This window comes from Arvicola amphibius, chromosome 7, assembly GCF_903992535.2.
Source record: "Arvicola amphibius chromosome 7, mArvAmp1.2, whole genome shotgun sequence".
NCBI classification, from domain to species: Eukaryota; Metazoa; Chordata; class Mammalia; order Rodentia; family Cricetidae; genus Arvicola; species Arvicola amphibius.
The window spans coordinates 98,397,688-98,412,234 of record NC_052053.1 but is presented as its reverse complement, the minus strand read 5'-3'; the positions used below and the strand labels follow the sequence as shown (position 1 = coordinate 98,412,234).

Sequence of the window (14,547 nt, the reverse complement as noted above, 5' to 3'; positions counted from 1 at the left end):
AAGGGGAGAGCTGACTCCTGTAGTTTACCCTCTGACCTCCCACACATGGTGTGGTACCACCCCCACCCCAGGCACTCTTAAAGTAAATGAACATGAGTTTAAAAGAAGGAAACTGCTTAGCTGTTCCTGTGTTAGTTTCTGGAGGAGGTCATGAAGCCAAAGGTGGAAAGATCATAGAGCCAGAGGTGATGGATGACTCCAAGGAAACAGCATCTTCCAGACAACAGGGCGATGCACATGTGAAGTCACAGAGACTTGTACAGGATGTGCAAGACCAGATAATCTTTGATTCCAGAGGAACTTGGATACCAGTCCCCATAAGGTAACAGAAATTCAGAGGCCAGAGAAATGGTCCAGCCATTAAGAACTTCTGCTGTTCCTTCAGAGACTCCCAAGTTCTGTTTCTAGCACCCTTGTTGGGCAGCTCACAACCACTTGTAAATCTACCTCCAGGGGATCCAAGGCCCTCTTCTTATCTCAGCATTTGTCTGCACACACACACACACACACACACACACACACACTTAAAAAAAGAAATCCAATTCCCATATCATAATTAGGATCAATTGCCCCAGTAGCCAAGGATTTTCTTCTTGTTCAGGGCCTGACAAGCTCAGACTGGCTAGGTAACATCTCAATTTCTTATTCAAGGGAACTGTGGTATTTCAAGGCAGGAGCATTTCTCTGTTGGGAACTAAGACCTACAAAGCTGAAGGACTCAAAGCTGCAGAAATGTAATTGCACATCCCAGAATTGGAAGTGGCTATTTACAGACAATTTATTTTCATCTTTAATCCTGAATTCCTGGATCGTTGTGTTCTGCCTGTGGAGAAGTAGCAACATATATGGAAGAATTTATGTTCTGAACAGTTATAAATTTTTTTACATCTATTTATTTATTATGTATACAATATTCTGTCTGTGTGTATGTCTGCAGGCCAGAAGAGGCACCAGACCTCATTACAGATGGCTGTGAGCCACCATGTGGTTGCTGGGAATTGAACTCAGGACCTTTGGAAGAGCAGGCAATGCTCTTAACCGCTGAGCCATCTCTCCAGCCCCAGTTATAAATTTTAGTATAAGAATCCAAGTTATTCAAGGTGCTGTCTCTCTCTAGCACTGGCATTGAAGCCATAGACATCGATCAGCTAGTTCATCAATTAATCCATTACAGTCATTCGGGCTGAGTTCAATTTCCAGCAACCACATGGTGGCTCACAGCCATCTGTAATGAGATCTGGTGCCCTCTTCTGGCCAGCAAACAGACAGACAGACCACTGTATACATAATAAATAAATAAATCTTTAAAAAAAAATCATTCCAGCAGATTATGGACAATGATGCATAGGGACAAATGAATAAATTCCACAGATGCGGCATATTTCCCCACTCTTATCTACCTGTCCTTCCCCCTTCCTGCTGCTGCTTCTCCAAAGATTCACTGTAACCTATGCGTTACCTTGAGTTTAAATGTTTTTTTTTGTTTTGTTGTTTTTTGTTTTGTTGTTTTTTGAGACAGGGCTTCTCTGCATGTAGACCTGACTGTTCTGGAACTTACTCTGTAGATGATGCTAGTCTTGCAATCACAGAGATCTGCCTGCCTCTGCTCCCCGGGTGCTAGGATTAAAGGCATGTATGGCCACTGCCTGGCATGAATTTAAGTATTTTATAAAACTGGGAATTTACCCATTCAGTTCTGGGGGATAGTTTCAGTGCCTCTGTGAGAAGAGAAAAGCCACTTTCATTGGCAGTAGAAGTTTGTGAAGAGATTTGGTCATCACTGGATCTTACTCAGAACTGACCTAATAATACCCTTGTTCCAAGCTTCAGTGTTACACTGTCAATCAGTGATGGAGGACTCTCATTGGTTAATAAAGAAACTGCCTTGGCTTTTTGATAGGGCAGGATTTAGATAGGTGGAGTAGACAGAACAGAATGCTGGGAAGAAGGGAAGTTAGGCAGACGCGGTGAAGCTACGGCCCAAGATGGACGTGGGTTAGAATCTTCCCAGTAAGCCACCACCTCATAGTGCTACACAGATTATTAGAAATGGGTTAACCAAGATGTGAGAATTAGCCAGTAGAGGCTAGAGCTAATGGGCCGAGCAGTATTTAAATGAATACAGTTTCCGTGTAATTATTTTGGGGCAAAGCTAGCCGTGTGGGATCCGGGTGGGATGAAAAATAGGCCTGCTCACCTCGTCACTACAAATCAGTGCCTGGGGGAATATTCCTTTATACTGTGTGGATATATGTCATTGTGATTGGTCTAATAAAGAAGCTGACTACTGAGCAGGATAAGGTTAGGAGGGAGAAGCAGACTGAGAAAATTCTGGGAAAAAGGAGGAGGAGTCTGGGGAGTCACAAGGAGACACAGAGAGAAGGAGATGAACTTGACATACTGAGAAAAGGTACCAAGCCATGTAGCAGAGCTTAGATAAGAAATATGGATTAATTTAAAATGTAAGAGGTCATAACAAGCCTGAGCTATCAGCCAAACATTTAAATTAATATTAAGGCTCCGGGTGGTTATTGGGAGCAGCTGCTCAGAGAAACTTTATCTACAAATAGCACCCAAATCTACACCTACATCCATACAAGACCTGAGAAAGCTTTAAAAAGGTCAAACATACAAAAATGGAGTCAAACACACCTTCCTAGTCTTGTATCTCTCATGCTGCCTGCAGCATAGAGACACATCACCTAGCAGCTGTGTATAGGATGGAGCCATGCACTAAACTGAGCAGTGCTGGTGGCTGACATAGCAGTTTAAGATTCATCTCATGTGATCAAAGAACAATACAAATACTCAGTAAAGACAGATCTAGTTGGAAACAAACTCCAAACGCATTACAGTGTGTTTAAAATATGCATAGACTTTGAAAAAAAGCAACATGATACATACAGTCATAGATTTTTAAAATTTAAAAATAATAAAGTCCAAAGGTCAGAGAGTTGGAACTTACCTCTATTCCTTCAAAGTTACTGTGTTTCTACCTCAAACAAAGGTCCCACCTTGATTTGGATCAGAGAGTTCTGGTCTCTCAAGGTTATTGTCAACAGGTGTGGCTAATAGCCAGACCTTGTATTTCTGGAATAGAGAAGTAGATTTTGTTTCTACCTCAAACGGAAGTCTAAGGATCCAACTAAGGTCCCAGTTCCCTTAAAGAGATAACTTTGAATTACATCCAGGGAGTGGTTTGCCTACAAAATGTTTTGGTCTAGGGTGTGAACATGACTTGTTTTGTTCTAGCAACAGAATGTTTAACTATGGATGTAGCCCGCGACCTTAAGTTGGTATGTTAATGAAGTTTTTTGTCTTACTCTTCTACCTTTTGGGGCCAGGGATATTTTAAGCAATTGGAAATTAAATGGGGGGCGATTTTCAGTATTCACTGGAATTCTAACCCAATACTCTTCTATGTTTTTCTGTCTTATTATTTTCATGTCTTTGTACTCTTTACCACATTTCTAAATCCCAAAGTCCCTACCCTGGCAAGAGGTTTTTTTTTTTTGTCAAGGCTGGTCCATGGCATAATAGAGTGCAATTCAAACTATAGCGTTTTGACTGAGCAATCTGAGAGTTAGCGTTCTGTCATTGTGAGAAAATTCCTTATATAATAGTCCATAAGGGAGAAAAGACTACTTAGCTCTGGGCATGCTAACTCATACCTATAATCCCAGTACATTGGAAACTGAGGCAGGATGATTGCTGTGAGTCTGGGGCCAGTGTGGGTTACAGAGTGAGTTCCTTGCAAGACTGGGCTAGAGTGAGATACTATCTCAAAACTGAAACCAACCATCACCATCTGCTGCAAATTTTGTGGTTTCGTTTTTCTTTCTTTTCTTCATCCTCTTCCTTCTCCTCCTCCTCTTCCTTTTTTAAGAAAAGGTTTCTCTGTGTAGCCCTGACTATCCTGGAACTCTCTCTGTAGACTATGCTGGCCTCAAACTCACAGAGATCTGCCTGCCTCTGCCTCCAAAGCACAGGTATTAGATTTCATTTTTCTTTAGAGTTGAATATTCCATTTTACACATGCACCAGGTTTTCATTATTCTTTCATCTACTGATGGGCATCTGGGCCCCTGCCCTAGTAAATAGAGCAGCAATAAACAAGCTATCTCAACAAAAGGATATAGTTTCTCTAGGTTTGTGTAGGAGAGGAATAGCTAGGTCATATGGTAGTTCTATTTTACATTGAGGAACCTCCAGACCGGTTTCCATAATGGCTGCATTTATTTGCACTCTCACTGATGATGAATAAGGATTTCTCTTTCTCCACATCCTTAACACTAGTCAGACTGATTTCAATTCATACTTCCCTGACGACTAAGGATTTTAAATATTTTTAAAAATAGATTGATTATTCATCAGGCTGGAGATATATAGTTCATTAGAAGGTACTTTCCTAGTATACACAAGGCCCTGGGTTCAATTCCCAGCACTGTAAAAATATTTAAAAATCACTCGTCAACTTGTGAGGGTTTTGTTTGTTTTAATTTATTTTTGTTTTTTTTTTGGCAGAGGGGTTTCTCTATGTAGCTCTGGCTGTCCTGGAACTCACTGTATAGACCAGACTGGCCTTGTACTCAGAGATTTGCCTGGCTCTACCTCATAAATGCTGAGACTGAAAGCTTGTACTGTAATGGTCTGTCCTGTCTCTTTAAGAGATAAGCCACACCCACTCCCTCCCCCATCTGCTGAGGCAGGCAGATCTTCCTTCCTGCTTGCAGCCTGAATCTCTTCCTTTTCTATCTCCCTCTTGAAGAGGCAGCTCTGTCTCTCCCTTCTCTCCCTCTGTCCCTCCCTCTCTCTCTCCCTCCCTCTCTCTCTCTCTCCCCCCTCCCCTTCTTCTTTTCTCCTCCATAACCCACTGAATAAATATCCGACCTCACTCTGCATGGTATGCCCATGTCTCTGTCTCTCACCTGCCACTGCATGTCTCCCTACCCAGGACCAGCTGCCTTGGGAGACCTGCAGTGTGGTCTCATGGCATGCCCATCTGTCTGTTTCTTCTCATGGCCTGCTGTAACCACTCATGGCTGCTCTTAGGACCTGCTCTCTGCCACCACGTGGCCTGCTGGCACCGCTAGGGGACCTGCAGTGTTGCCGCTGCAGCCACTCGGAGAGCTGCAGCATTTTTAATTAATCCATTACATTGGTGCTATGAAACTCGGGAGGTTCTCCCTCCCCAAACCCCTCTCCTGGGTCATGATCCGGAACCGGGTATTTTTCCACAATAGCCATGTGTTCCATATGCCTGAGTGTGATTTCTACAGCATGATTTCTACGAATGCCACTGGCTTCAGTTGGTGAGTTTCCCCCATTCTGGTCAGCTTAACCATTTCTCCGAATTCGAGGAACTGACTAGTGAGCTCTGGCAATCTTCTCGTGTTCCTAGAAACAGGGGGACAGCCCTCAACCATGGATGGTTGAGCCCTTCACTGACGTTCATCTCTGGATTGCTTCCCTTACCTAAAATCATTACCAGACTGACCCAGGGTTAGTCCTCCCGTGTATTTGACTGGGGGCCCAGGGTCCCTCATTTTTCCTTTCTCTTTTTTCTTTCTCTTTTCTTTTTCCCCCTGCCGTGAAAGGACACTCAGAGTGGCCTCTGGGCTTTCTGGTTTTCAAATCGCTCCAACTGAATACAGTCAGGCTGTAGCACCCGACCTGGGGGCGGAGGATGCTCTCCCATGAGTCCTGTGATGTTCGTGCTTATTCACACCCTGCCTATGGTGGAGAGACATCTCACTGTGGGCCTTATGGTGTCGCCTTTTCATGAGCTTTCATGGTTTCAGCTATGGGTAGCAAGCCATCCTTGTCCATGCCCCCTGGGATGGATGCCTTTTAGAGGCCCTAAAACCCCAGGCCTTAATGCCGTACATCTTCAGCTCCTACCACTCTGCCAATGCTCTGCCAGCTTCACTTTTTTTTAAAAAAATATTTATTTATTTGTTATGCATACAATAGTCTGTCTACATGTATGCCTGCAGGCCAGAAGAGGGCACCAGACCTCATTACAGATGCTTGTGAGCCACCATGTGGTTGCTGGGAATTGAACTCAAGACCTTTGGAAGAGCAGGCAATGCTCTTAACCTCTGAGCCATCTCTCCAGCCCTGCCAGCTCCACTTTCTATGGCAGCTTTCTGACTACTGTCAGAGCACAGGCAAATGGAAGGAGTTTCCTCAAACTGTCCCTGCCACTGCTACTGCTGCCAACAAGAATGGTTGGATCCATGAGGCAGCTGTTTTCAATTCCAGCCTCTTGCTTCCTACAGCGGCTTGTGGCCTGGCAGCTCAGTGACAGGGTGGATCACCCCTCTATGTCTCTTTTATTATTAACCTTAAATTCCCTGCAGCTCAAAATTGTGGCTTTTCCATATATCATGTGACTGCTGCCATTTTGACTGAGCTCAGGTGACCCTACCATCATCTTAACTGAGGTCGAGTGACTTCACTGCCATCTTAACTGAGTGACTTTTCCATACAACATGTGACCACTGCCATTTTGACTTAGGTCAGGTGACCTTACCGCCATCTTAACTGAGGTCAGGTGACTTCACCACCATCTTAACTAATAGCCAGGTCAGGTGACCAAGTCCTGCCATCTTTACTGAAGTATACCCTGCCTGGTCCACTGGTTTACTTAGGTTTTTGTCTCTACATTCCTCTTGCTGACTCTATTGCATGTGTGTTTTGTGCCGTGGCATGCCTTTAGTAGGGCCCACCAAGACATCCACTTCACCCAATTTCTGTTCACTTTGTGTGTATGTTCATACATGTAACTTAAATGCACCTATTTACTGTTTCATGTTATAATTGTCTGTTCATTGCATCTCATTTCAGACTACAAAAACAATAAGTCTCTTGTTTTAAACTGGTATGTACTTTTAAGTCTCTTACAAAAATACTTTATATTTAATCCAACCCTCATTTAAAATATATTAAGATGTTCTCTACTATTGTCAGTTCTGCTGTTAACTTTCTATAGCAAGCAGTTTTTTCTTCTTTCTGTCTTTTTACAAATGTAAATCTTACCTGTTAAGTTGAGAGCCAGTACAGTCAAGCTCAGACCCAGCTCTCCAGGCAGATTCTATACTGTAGTTTTACCTGCCCTCAACTGTTCAGAGATCTGGGGAATATGGCATTTAAATATTTAATTATTAAAAAACTTTTCATAACAAAAAGAGACAGGTTGGCTCCTAGCAGCAGCACTCTATTTCCTCCAAAGAAGACAGAAGACAAATGGGCACAGAACAACATCCATCGGCAATTTGCTTCAACTGCCAAGCACTGACCACTGGGCAAAACTCCTTTCATATAAACTGAAGATCTCCAGACGTGGACAGAATCACTGGACTCTACAGACTAGCTGCTCAGGTCAAAGTAGGCTTGTCTTCCTATAGATGTTTTAGCCCACAGGATCTTCTGGAGCCTGGCAGACCCTGCACTAAATAACAAAAGGCAAATACAATCTTCAGTGACCATGGAGGACCTTGAAGAGTAGCCCTAGGTGCCAACCAAATAAGTTCTCTGTTGTTTTTAAATCCGTAACTCAAGTAAAAATTTATCCTTCTCAAAGATCTCTGATGCAGTTTGACATCTGAGAGGTTTTTGTCAGTTTAAAAGAACAACCTCGCCAAACAAATTTCAGTAAGATACAAATACAAGACCTGCAAGTTATAAAGGTATGAGGACAAATACAAGTTATCAAATTTCTCATGCTGCCTTCCATAGTCTCAAAAATACTTTTTATTGTACAAAAATGTCACAGTCATTCTGACATAATTATGCTGTTGTTTATACAATGCATATGTCTAAAACTTCTGTTTTCACAAACCCAAAGAATTCTTGTGAGTTTCAGTGAGCCAAATTGAAGGATCCTCCTTAAACAGTTCAGATACACCCCTCTCAATTCCCTGGTCCTATGTGTACTATTAAGTAAGGTACCTCAACCCCAGGAAGACTGGCGTGCTATGAAAGTGCTGGCTGGGTTTGATATTACAAATACTGAAGAAAAAGAAAAAGAACAAAACACTAATCCCAAAGATGAAAAACACCAAAATTCTATCTGGTGGCTTCAGAGATTGTGTGTTTGGGGTAAACCTTCCGGAGGTACGGAACAGTGAAGTTGCATTTAGAAAATTCAAGCTGGACCTGGAGAGATGGTTCAGCAATTAAGGGCACTGGCTGCTCTACCAAAAGTTCAATTCCCCGCACCCACATAGTGGCTCACAACTGTTGGATGCCCTCTTTTGGTGCGCAGATATAAATGCAGAAAAAAAAAACACCCATATACATAAACAACTCTTTTTTTTGTTTGTTTGTTTTTCTCAAGACAAGGTTTCTCTGTGTAACCCTGGCCATCCTGGAACTCTCTCTTGTAGACTGGCCTGGAACTCGGAGATTCACCTGCCTCTGCCTCATGAATGCTGGGACTAAAGATGTGTGCCATTACTGCCTAGCCAAATAAAACTCTTTTTTTGAAATAGAAAAAGAAAATTAGAGCTAATTCCTGAGCATGTTCAGGACACAAACCATCTGATTGGCTTCCGTGGCATGACTCTTAAATGTGCTGCCTAGGTAAAATGTATTCCATGATCAGAAATTAGCAGCCCAAAAATTGACTCTCTTGTGGATGTCAAGACAATTGACGTTTTTTACTTCATCTGTTCTGTGTTGGTTTTTACTTAAAACAAACAACACCGTATACTTGAGACCCCCTCCAGCAACAGCAGATCTGCCAGATACGGAAGATGATGGAAATCATAACCCCAGGGGTGCAAACGACTTCAGAGAAGTAGCTAATAAACTGCCTGCGGACAGCACTGGGGAAGACAGAGAGGTTTGCCAGATGTGCCCTCACTGTTTTTACTAGACAAGTAATCACGAAAGATGCCCAGGTTTGAATGGAGTAAACTCCAGGTAGTTCAGGAAAAGCTGCTAGTGATGGGATGGTGCCAGAGCTTCAGGTATTTCTAATGTTTATTTATTTTCATCTTACGTGTTTGAGTGTTCTGTCTGCAAGCACATATGCGCATGCATGCTGTACCAGCAGGGGGCAGAAGAGAGTGTTGGAATCCCAGAAGCTGGAGTTAGGAGACCTGAGAGGCAGCGTGGGTGCTGGGCAGTGAATCTGGACCATCTGCAGAACAGCCAGTGCTCTCAACCACTGAGTTAGCTCTTCAGTCCCAGGTGCTAAAGTTAAATGAGCTGTAACATTAGTCCAAGAATCTGTTTAAAATTCAGATTTTGATATTTATTATTTTTAAAAGATTTAAGTTATATATATGTGTGTGTGGGTATGTGCACATGAGTGTGGGTGCTGGAGGAGCAACCACTGAGTCATCTCTCCAGCCCTAAAATACAGATTTTTAGAGTGATAAATAAAAAGTCCTACTTGTGGTTAGAAAATAAATAAATTCTACCAAAAGTGAATATTTAAATTGTACCTATTAAAGAGAAAAGAAATTTTAAAGGGTAAAATCATGACTCTCATGTACACATGGAATGAATATGGCTCAACAATTTTTATTTAACTCACTAATGAATGAGAGAACCTGGAGATAATGTTACAATGAGTTCAAAGGAACATGCATAGGCCAGACAAATATATAAACCATTCAGCAATGCTGAAATAAAATTTCCTCGTCTTCCCTTTCCCTTTCCCGTCCCCTCCCCTATCCATCCCCCACTTCACTTTGGCACCATGGGGATTCCAGCTAGGGCATCATCTGAGGGAAGCAAGGATTCTACTGGGCCACTACAATCCCAGATAGGAAGTCAGTTTCCTTTGTTGGTACAAAACTTAGTCTATTGCACAGTGGGGAGAGGGGTGTCATTGGAAACTCACCAAATGGAACTTATTTGACTGTCTGAAAATAACTATTTGTATTTATCTCAGTTTTCCAGTAATTCGTAAGGCTTCAGAATTTTTCAACAGCACAAAGAAAAGTATAGTTCCCATAGAAGCCGATAAATGGGAGGAGGGGAAGCGGAGTTTTCTACTTTTAAGTACTCCTTTGGCTGCAGCTTCCCCTAGACAATGACTCTGGGCTGAAGAAGTGGCTCAGGGGGTAAAGAGTACTTGATGTGAAAACACGAAGACTTGAATTCAAATATCCATCACTGGCCTACACTGGGTGTGGCTTCGCCTGTGACTCCAACACTGTGGGAGTCTGAGACAAGAAAATCACCCGGGTGGAGCTTGCTGGCCAGAAAAGAGTGTTGGAACTAGAGTTTCATGTTTATGAACTCCCATGTGGGTGCTAAAAATTGAGCCAGGATCCTCTGTAAGAGTAACAAATGCTTATAACTACTGAATCATCGCTCCAGTCCCCTACCTTGAAGCTTTATGTGTTTAATGCACTTCGCGGGGCATGATTGGGATAGGGTCTTGCTTATGTCATACTGGCTGGTCTGGAACTTGATATATAAACCAGAGTAGCTCTTTTAAAATTCCTGCTTCAGCCTCCCCAGGGCTGGGATTATGGGTATGTACCACACTTGTCCTTTAAGGAGCATTAACAAGGGCTGGAGAGATGGCTTAGTGGTTAAGAGCATTGTCTGCTCTTCCAAAGGTCCTCAGTTCAATTTCCTGGCAACCACATGGTGGCTCACAATCATCTGTAATGAGGTCTGGTGCCCTCTTCTGGTCTGCAGACATACACACAGACAGAATATTGTATACATAATGAATAAATACATACATACATACATACATACATACATAAACACATAAATAAATAAATAAATGTTTTTTTAAAAAAGGAGCATTAACAACACTTGTTTCAGAAAGAAATATATTGTGTGTGGTTTTCCCTCTTCTCCCTTCCTTCTTCCCTCCCTCCTCTTCCTTATCCTCCCTCTCTCTGTGTGTGTGTGTGTGTGTGTGTGTGTGTGTGTGCGCGCGCGCGTGCGCGCGCGCTCGCGCACGTGCTTTAGACAGGGTCTCTCGTATATGCCTGAGGATGGCTGAACTCCTGGTCTTCCAGCCTCCATCTCCCAAGAGCGTTTATAACAGGCAGCTGACCTGTAACCTGACACCCAGCTTCAATCAAGCACCTTCATCTGAGTCCCTTGCTGTGTGTTTCTTCTGTGACTTACCTGTCACCTGTCTACTCTTCACCCTCTAGCTCCAGCAGATCTAGAAATGGCCTTGTGTTGTTTTTTTTGTTTGTTTTTTGTTTTTGCAAAGCTGGATTCAGAATTCTGTATTTAAATTCCTCCAAAGAATCCGCTGGGACAAAATTAGTACAGAATGACTGAGACTTTACTGAACTTTGTCTCTGGCAGACCAAACACCTTAAACTTTTCTCTTTTCCTTAATATCTCTCTTCTATAGATTGACTCTCCTCCCAAGAAGTTTAGATTTGCTGATTCTTCTCTGAGTCTGTCTTCCTTCCTTTCTTACCTCTCTTTCTCCCTCCTTCCCTTTTTTCAAAAAATATTTTCCTTTTATTACATTATGCATATGGTTGTTTGTCTTTATGTAAGTCTGTGTACCATATACAGTATGTCTGGTGCTCAAGGAGGTCAGAGAGGCCATGGGATCCTCTGGAACTGGAGTTACAGACAGTTGTGAGCTGTCATGTGGGTACTAGGAATTGAACCAGGTCCTTTGGAAGAACAGTCAGCGTTCTTAATGGCTGAGCCATCTTTCTAGCCCCACTACTTACCTTTTTAAAACAAAGTCTGTCATGTAGGCCAAACTGGTCTCAAATTCACTATTAGTACAGCAAATGGCCTTGAACTTCTGATCTTCAGGTGTCGTCTTTGTAGGGTAAAAGGGCCAGTTAAAGACATATCATCATCACACACACCCCCAAAACCAGAGCCAGTGAAAGAAACCCACCCTGTCTCTGAGACTCAAGTCAGTGAAAGAAATACTTTAGGCCTGAACCCAGAACGAAAGAAACGCACCCTGACCCTGAAACCAGTGCCAAAGAAACACACTTTGGCCCTAAAATCAGAGCCAGTGAAAGAAATATGCCTTGGCCCTGAAATTAAAGTCAAAAGGCTAAAAAGGGCCAATGAAAGAAACATTTTGGTCTGGAAACCAGAGCCAAATCTGCCCTGACCAGCTAAGCAAAAAACCAAGCAACCCCTGAGCTTTTTAGAAAAGCTACCAGTCCCTGAGCGCAAGATCTAAACTATCTGAGCTCAAGGAACTGAAATCTGACCAATTCCCACCCTAAAAATCTTCTCCCTGGAAAAACTCCACCCCTAAGAGCCCTTATAAGCCCCGCACTTGTTCAGTTTGTTGCTGCCTTTTCCACCCTGCCAGAGGCAGACACTTTCCTGGATTCTTCTCTCCCAATAAAACTCTTGAATAAAGTTTGGTGAGACCTTCCTTCCCTGGAATGGAGCAGGAGCTACAGAGGAGAGAAGTAATGACTTTTGCCAGAGCAGAGCAGGCACCATTTCACTGGCAGAGTTGTTACACTCCAGGACCCAAGAAGAACTTCGCTGGGGAAACCCGCCCCTGCTGGAGTAGAGCTGTTACATTAAGGAAACTGTTCCCTGGAGCAGGGCTCTAAGCTGCTATGCTTACAGTGACCTGTGGTATTCCTTGGCTCCCAACTGCCAACTGCATTGCTTACACCTACTCCTCCCAAGTGCTGGGATTATAGACAGGTGTCACATCACCTTACGCAGAGCCTTGGATAGTCTAGTCTCTTTCCTTATTCACACATCTTCAGCTCCAACCCTGAGTGATTCCCTCAAGAACAAGAGGGTTGATTTAGCCCATGGTTGTTCAGTGAGTTGTGCCTTTGTGTGGTGGGTGAGAGTATCACCATCAGTCTAAGAACTTTGTGAAGTCTAAGATTATTATAGACATTTTCCCCAAATTCCCCTCTTCAAAAGAAGATATTCTTTCTCACTTCTAACATTTTGTGTGTGCGTGTGCATGTTTCCAATTAGCTCCACAGCTTATTTAGTGGACAGAAAACATTAAAGTTTATAGAAGCAACTCTTCCTCCTTTCTTGAGATATGGTCTCCTATAAAACTCAGGCTGGCCTCAAATTCACCACCGTTGCCTGGGTTTCATCCCCACCACTGCATAAACAGGGTGCAGTGGCACATGCCTGCCTGGACTAGCACTTGGGACGTGGAAGCTGAAGGATCAAGAATTCAAGGTTACATATTGAGAATTGGAGACCAGAGTATGGTACACAACCCCCCCCCCCAAAAAAAAACCCCCATCAATCCTAAATGAATGGCTTCATATACAGACAATATTGTGGTTGTTCTAAACAAGGATATAAGGGACAGGAGAGATGGCTTAGCAGTTATGAGCACTGGCTGCTCTTCTAGATGACCCAGGTTAGGTTACCAGCCCCCATACAGTGGCTTATAACCTTCTATAACTCCAGTTCCGGGGGGAGGGAGGAATAGATCCAACGCCCTCTTCTGGCCTCTTCAGGTACACATGTGGTGGACAGGTATACATGGAGGCAAACCACATTAAAGAAAAAAAAATGGTATAAATTATTAATGGCCATAATATATAATTTTAATGAAGAGCATATTCTTTAAACAGCTTTCTTATTTCCCAGCCCGAATATAAGAAAATTAATGTAGTAGAAAAACAGTACCCAAGGTAAAAGAGAAAAATTACGTCTTATATTGAATTTGTGAAAATTCAGTAGGCTTCTTCCTTCAAAACCAAAAGACAAAAGCGCCATCTCAGAAAGCACCACTTTTCTAAAGAAATTAAATCTTTGCAACTGTAACCTGTCCTCTAACAGAGAACCTGGGGCGGAAACGGCGGCCCTACAGGCTTCCGTACAAAATGGCGCGGCCCATAGGCACACGCCATGGTGGGGGATTACATCCTCCTGGCCGGCCACTCGGCCGGAAGTGGCTACGGCATTTATGCATCCGGGTGGGTGCGGCCAGGCCGCCTCGGGGGTTCCAGGCTGTCAGCGTGAGGTGCCGCAGGTGTTCGGGCGAGGCTGGAGGCCGCAGGTAAGCGAGACTCGGGTTGGCCAAGTCTCCTCTGGGACCGTGTGCCCGGAGAGGGGTTTCCAGTGTGGCGCGAGAGTCTCGTGATGCTGGAGGCAGCACTTTGCGCGTGGGCGACTGTTGGGCTCCGCAGGTCCCCGGCCGTTGTTGGTCCTGCCCCTCTCCCCGCCCTGAGGCGCGGCCTCCTGCTCCTTCACTCGGTGTGGGCGGTTGAGCCCTCGGGTTCGGGGAGGACTCACCCCGCCATTGGTCCCTAAGCCTTCCCGGGCCGCCCCTTTCCATCCGCCCGGCTTCTCGTCAGGAGCTTCCACCCTCCCTTCGAGGCTTCCTGACCCAGTCAGTTAAAAAGCAGCCCCCACCGCCGTTCCTCCCGGCTTCGGGGACGCTCCCCACCCGGGCACCTACCGGCGCACACTGCAGCCGGGCCGTTAGCCGGCATTCCGCGGGGTAAAGCAAACTAGAACTTTAAACCTTATTTATTCAAAATTGACATCTGTTCATTAAAATTCAGACAGCCCAAGCTTTTATAAGCTTTTGCTATATGATTGGACGCAAATTCCCTTATATAACTCCTC

General features: G+C 43.9%; 1 protein-coding gene across 1 annotated transcript in view; it reads left to right on the top strand.

Moving 5' to 3' along the window:
• The first annotated feature begins 13,832 nt into the window (after nt 1-13,832).
• Nucleotides 13,833-14,547, top strand: part of Exd2 (exonuclease 3'-5' domain containing 2) — a 31,050-nt gene continuing 30,335 nt past the window's right edge. Inside the window, exon 1 of the mRNA XM_038336695.2 lies at nt 13,833-13,975. The gene's annotated coding sequence lies outside the window, so the exon portion shown is untranslated. The remainder of the gene's footprint in view (nt 13,976-14,547) is intronic.